We start from the raw sequence: 6,857 nt of genomic DNA, 5'->3' as shown, positions 1-6,857 counted from the left end.
GGTAAAAGCACCACTGATGCCATATTTCTAGTAAGACAGCTGCAGGAGAAATACCTAGCCAAAGATAAACCTCTGTACCTAGCTTTCGTTGACATGGAGAAAGCTTTTGACAGGGTCCCCCAATCCCTTATCTGATGGTCAATGAGGAAACTTGGGATAGAAGAATGGTTAGTGAGAGCTGTGCGAGCCATGTACAGAGATGCTGTCAGTAAGGTGAGGGTTGGAAATGAGTACAGTAATGAATTCTGGGTAGAGGTAGGGGTCCACCATCGTTCTGTCCTCAGCCCCCTCCTATTTATCATAGTCCTCCAGGCGATCACAGAGGAATTCAAGACAGGATGCCCCTGGGAGTTCCTCTATGCTGATGACCTTGCACTAATTGCTGAGTCACTATCAGAACTAGAGAAGTTTCAGGTGTGGAAGCAAGGACTAAAATCGAAGGGCCTTAGAGTCAACCTAGCTAAAACCAAAATCCTAATAAGTAGGAAGGCAGATAAAACACAAACCCCTTCAGGTAGATGGCTCTGCTCAGTATGTAGAAAAGGAGTAGGTAATAACTCTATAAGATGTACCTAGTGCAAGCTATGGACACATAAGAAGTGCAGCAATATCAAAGGCAGGTTAACTAGGAAGTTAGTTTTTGTATGTGGCAGATGTTCAGGTGCAATAAACACTGTAAACAAACAGGAAACAACTTCTGTCACATTCCAGGGAGAAAAACTAGAAGTAGTTGACAGCTTCCACTATCTGGGCGACCAAGTTAGTAGTGGGGGTGGGTGCGCTGAAAGTGTAGCTGCTAGAATAAGAATAGCCTGGGCAAAGTTCAGGGAGCTCTTACCTCTGCTGGCGACAAAGGGACTCTCACTCAGAGTAAAAGGCAAACTGTATGACGCATGTGTACGAACAGCCATGCTTCATGGCAGTGAAACATGGGCTGTGACTGCTGAGGACATGCGTAAGCTCGCAAGGAATGAAGCCAGTATGCTCTGCTGGATGTGTAATGTCAGTGTGCATACTCGACAGAGTGTAAGTATCTTGAGAGAAAAGCTGAACATAAGAAGCATCAGTTGTGGTGTGCAAGAGAGGCGATTGCGCTGGTATGGACATGTGGTGAGAATGGACGAGGATAGCTGTGTGAAAAAGTGCCACACCCTAACAGTTGAGGGAACCCGTGGAAGAGGTAGGCCCAGGAAGACCTGGGCTGAGGTGGTGAGGCAAGACCTTCGTACATTGGGCCTCACCGAGGCGATGACTTCTGACCGAGACCTTTGGAAATGTGCTGTGCGTGAGAAGACCCGGCAAGCCAAGTGAGACCTAAATGCAAGGCCTCTGCCAGAGGTGTAGCCAGCCCACTCATATGTACCTTTCCTACATTGGACACTAAATTCCGCTTGGGAAGACTTGTTGAGGCAAGTGAAATCGAACTAAATTCGACGACTGGCACCCGTGCCAACGTCATCTCCTTCATTGCCTTTCTGGCACTTGTGCCCGTGACATGTGTAAGGATTTTCGAGCGAGATCGTTGCCAGTGCCCCTGGACTGGCTCTTGTGCGGGTGGCACATAAAATACACTATTTTGAGCGTGGCCGTTGCCAGTACCGCCTGACTTGCCTTCGTGCGGGTGACACGTAAAAGCATCCACTACACTCTCTGAGTGGTTGGCATTAGGAAGGGCATCCAGCTGTAGAAACTCTGCCAAATCAGATTGGAGGCTGGTGTTGCCATCCGGTTTCACCAGTCCTCAGTCAAATCATCCAACCCATATATATATATATATATATATATATATTCATATATATCTATATATATATATACATATATATATATATATATATATATATATATATATATATATATATATATATATATATATATATATATATATATATATATATATATATATATATATATATATATGTATATATATTCATATATATATATATACACACACACACACACATATATATATACATATATATATATATATATATATATATATATATATACACCCTGAGGGTGTGCGAGGTATGGGCCCGTGAGACCCTGGTGCATGGAACAGCAGCGTCATGTACCTGAAAAGAAGGCTCGCATTTTGCAGAATTCATAAACAAGCAGTAGCCTTCATTTCAACCTGCATCTACTACACTATCATATTTTGTACTATATGATCACTACCTTACATAGGAGGAGATAAACCTTAAGTAGGGGTAGCGTGAAGCCTTTAGAAGTGTTCAGAGGAGACAGCCAGGAATTTCTGGTACTGGTGGAGAGGATAGGAACTTCCGGTACTGGTGGAGAGGATAGGAACTTCTGGTACTGGTGAAGAGGATAGGAATTTTTGGTACTGGTGGAGAGGATAGGAACTTCCGGTACTGGTGGAGAGGATAGGAACTTCCGGTACTGGTGGAGGGGGTGGGAGGGTGACTGCACCACTGGCATAGTCTGCAAAGGTATTAAGGTCGAGTGGGAGAAGCGGGGTGCATGCACTAGTTTATAGTCCTGGCAAAGCAAGAGGTAATCGAAAGAGGGAGAAGGAAAGAGAGAGTGAAATCAAGAGAGACAGAGAGTGTTAGGGTTAGTGACCAGAACACGAGGGAGAGAGAGAGAGAGATTCTTTTGGGATATCTGTCGCCTAGTTTAAAGAGACAGTAAATATTGAATAATAGTAATATAGAATTGAAAAATAAGAGTTTTCAGTCAGCTAATCTTTGACAGAATTATAGAGATAAGTGATTGTGTGATAAAAATTAAAATTGAATAACTGAATGAATTTGACGACATCGTAATGAAATAGACAGAATAGTGAAAGCACTAAGTAAGGTGTTGTGAATCAGTGCATAAATAGAAAGGTATGAGCGAAGTTGGGAAGCCAGAAAATTTATCTGGTCATGATTCTGGGTTTCTTGGATATCAAATGATTCAAGAGCATATATATATATGTGTATATTTATTCAGCAGAGGTTCTTGGAACGAGTGGTGAAATCAGGGTGCGTACACTAGTTTATAGTCCTGGCAAAGCTAGAAGTAATCGAAAGATGGAGAAGGAGAGAGAGAGTGAGATCGAGAGAGACAGAGAGAGTTAGGGTTAGTGGCCAGAACACGAGGGAGAGAGACAGAAATATTCTTTTGGGATATCTGTCGCCTAGTTTAAAGAGACAGTAAATATTGAATGATAGTAATATAGAATTGAAAAATAAAAGTTTTCGGTCAGCTAATCTAAGACAGAATTATAGAGATAAATGACTGTGTGATAAAAATTTAAAATTGAATAACTTGAAGATGTTGAAGATGACGTTAATCCCAAGATAAATGCGTCACAAACAGCTTCATTTTTGTGAGTCTCAGCGTGCGCTGCTCTGTACCTGCAATCTTTAGCTAGTCATTTCAATTTCTGTAAATAATCGTCAACTGATTGACCTGGTTCTTGTTTGCATGGCATTAAAAGGTGTCTTGCAAAAATAATGTTTAAGAGTTTCACGTACAATCTCTCCAGAGTTTGAATTGCTTCTGCGTTATTCTCACATTCACTTATGAGTTCGTAAACCTCTTTATCTATGTGCGCTGTTAAACACTTAAGCTTGCTTTCGTCGGTGATAGGTGGTTCAGCAGGAAATGATTCTCAAAAATTTATAAAAGTTCTCTACCAATATTTCTATTCTTTTGAAGCTTGACACAAATTTGGTTTATAAATTCACTGTCCATTCTCTCTCTAGCTACTTTTAGTTAAATCATTATAAACCCAAACGAGAATATCTAAGTTTAAGAGGTTTTAATCAACAAAAAATACAGCAATCTACAATACAAACAAAGATTGCGAAATTGTAAGCAAAACCAAACTTCAGCGCAATAACAATTTTATGCAATCGAGGCAATCAAAACCAAGTGATCAAAACTAAAATCACAACAACATATATATATATATATATATATATATATATATATATGTTGCAAATCGTTGAGTACAGCATATTCTCCATTTTCTAATTGCTATCTATATATATACATATATAAATTCAACTTTACGATGAGAGTAAACAAACAAAGTTTGTTCTTTTTTAGAAGCATTGAGATGTATTGTAAGATACAGAAATAAATTTATTTCTCAAACGCGTGATGATGCTATAAATAGCGTGATCAGGATAAATTATCCATATAATGCAGAAAAATACGTTTTTATCACGCGTTTGAGAAATAAATTTATTTCTGTATCTTATATATATATATATACACACACACACAGATATATATATACATATATATATATATATATACACCCTGAAGGTGTGCGAGGTATGGGCCCGTGAGACCCTGGGGCGGGGAACAGCAGCGTCATGTACCTGAAAAGAAGGCTCGCATTTTGCAGAATTCATAAACAAGCAGTAGCCTTCATTTCAACCTGCATCTACTACACTATCATATTTTGTACTATATGATCACTACCTTACATAGGAGGAGATAAACCTTAAGTAGGGGTAGCGTGAAGCCTTTAGAAGTGTTCAGAGGAGACAGCCAGGAATTTCCGGTACTGCAATTGTTTTCGTTCCAGCACACGATCTCAGATCAGGTCACTTGCTATGCAAGTGCATCTCCGTAATATATATATATATATATATATATATATATATATATATATATATATATATACATATATATATATATATATATACATATATATATACACATATAACGTGAGAGAGTTAGGGGTTGGGGGTTCAACCCACTAAGGGATAGTATCTATCCAGTATACTGCTGGGAGGGTACCCAATTATTGCTACACTAGTGCTATCCTAGGTGCAATCAATGGGAGCAGGTAAAAGTGGAGGTTTTACCCAAAATTTGTGTAACAATTAGAAAATGGAGGATAATATGCTGAACCCAACTACTTGCAGACGGTGTATCCCATTGAATTCATTAATTTAATTCATAGCAAAAGTGACAAAAAAAGGAAGAAAAGAAAAAGAAAGAGCTTTGAAGTTAGATGTCACTACTGTTCATATCATCTGTGGATAAATTCTAAATTTGATGATATCACCAGTAGCTATGAATTTGAATAGCTATGAATTATGAATTTGCATGAAGCGTAATGATGCTTAACAAGCATCAACCTGCTAGAAATAAGAGCTAAGTCTTAAATTAATCCACCGTAGCGCACCAATATAACAGAGAAAAACAGTATGCGAGGAAAACATATATATATATATATATATATATATATATATATATATATATATATATATATACATACATACATATATATGTATATGTGAATAAAAATAAAAATTAAAAAATATAAGAAAAGGGTTTTGTATGATCGTGTATAGAGGAATATATTATTTAAAAGACTTCCAACTCTGTCTGTTTTTTATGTTTTATTTATATTCTTATAAAGTTAATGTGGGATATAGAATATGGAATATATAATATAAATAGTAAAATGAAATGAAGTATTGAATGCCTTATTGAATATATGAAATATTGAGTGTTAAATATAGAGTATTAAATATATAAAGGCTAGTATACTTTCATGCCTCATGGCATTCATCAAGGCCCCGTGACAGATGTACTGTAGCAGACTGGCTGTTCTTTTGTCTTTTATACCTATTCTTTTGGACAGCAGCAGTAGGTGTTTGGCAATTTTTAGAAATGATGCCAAATTTATTTTTAGAAATGATGACATTTGAGAGATTTTTTATGGTTTAGTTATAGGGATAAGAGTTTTTAAACCCCAAGTAAGATAAATTTAATCATTGTTTGTTAAGAGTGGGTTTCAATTTCTTAATAAAGTCCTTTTCTCTGTTTTCTCTCAATTTCATTCAGGTTGTAAAGTTTATGGAATGGAAATATCATAAAAGTTTCACGACCATATGTTGCCAGATGGTTACTCAATGGTATTTGGCGGACGTCTGGGTTTTTAATCTGTTGTCGATGGACATGTGAGCGTTCCGATAGTGCATTACCTGTCTGGTCAACGTACAGTTCTTCACAATTAGGGCATTTGATGCAGTAGATTAGATTTCTACTTTTGCAGTTCATGTTCTCATTGGTGAATATTTTCCCTGATTTTGTGTTCATATATGGGCTGGTATGAATTGATCGGCATGTACCACATCGGCTGTCATTGCATTTGGACACAGTGAATGTTTGATTTTTGTTGCTGAGGTCAAATCTTGCCTTTGCTAATAGCTTTTTCAAGTTTTGGGGTTGTCTCTTACTGAGAGTTATACGTTGATCTGTAATGATATTTCTCAATTCCTTACTTTGTGCAAGGATCGGTAAGTTTGCTTTAGTGATATTAAAGATGTTCTGGTAGCATGGATTTTGTGTCACTATAAATGGTATGATTTTTTTCCTGTTTTTCTCTTCTTTGGGGTGTCCTCAGTTGTATGGGTATTTTCGAAGCCCGCTGAATACCATTTTCTATAAGTAGTGACGGGTAGTTTTGCTTGAGCAGAAATTCTTTCAGTTCCATCAGGCGCTGATTTCTGATCTTTAGATCCTCTACAATAGTACAGATTCTTCTGGCTAAGCAGTATGGGATGTTGCGTTTTGTATGGGGTGGATGGCACGATTTAAAATTCAGGTATTGGTGTGTATCTGTGTGTTTATAATATATATCTGTGGTAATGGTGGTGTTCTTTTTAAATACCATTATATCTAGAAATGGTAATTTGGTACTGCTCATCTCCTTTGTAAATTGGATGGATGGGTGTAGGTTGTTCAGGAGGGTGTTGAATTCTTCCTCAGTGTTTTGAGATTTTGTCCAGATTATAAAGCAATCGTCGAGGTATCTCTTCCATGCTTTTTCAATATACTTTTTCAATATATATAGGGGCAGGAGTGGCTGTGTGGTAGGTAGC

This window comes from Octopus bimaculoides, chromosome 3 (assembly GCF_046866305.1).
Source record: "Octopus bimaculoides isolate indiv1 chromosome 3, ASM4686630v1, whole genome shotgun sequence".
Classification (NCBI taxonomy): Eukaryota; Metazoa; Mollusca; class Cephalopoda; order Octopoda; family Octopodidae; genus Octopus; species Octopus bimaculoides.
This window is presented reverse-complemented; position numbering follows the sequence as displayed.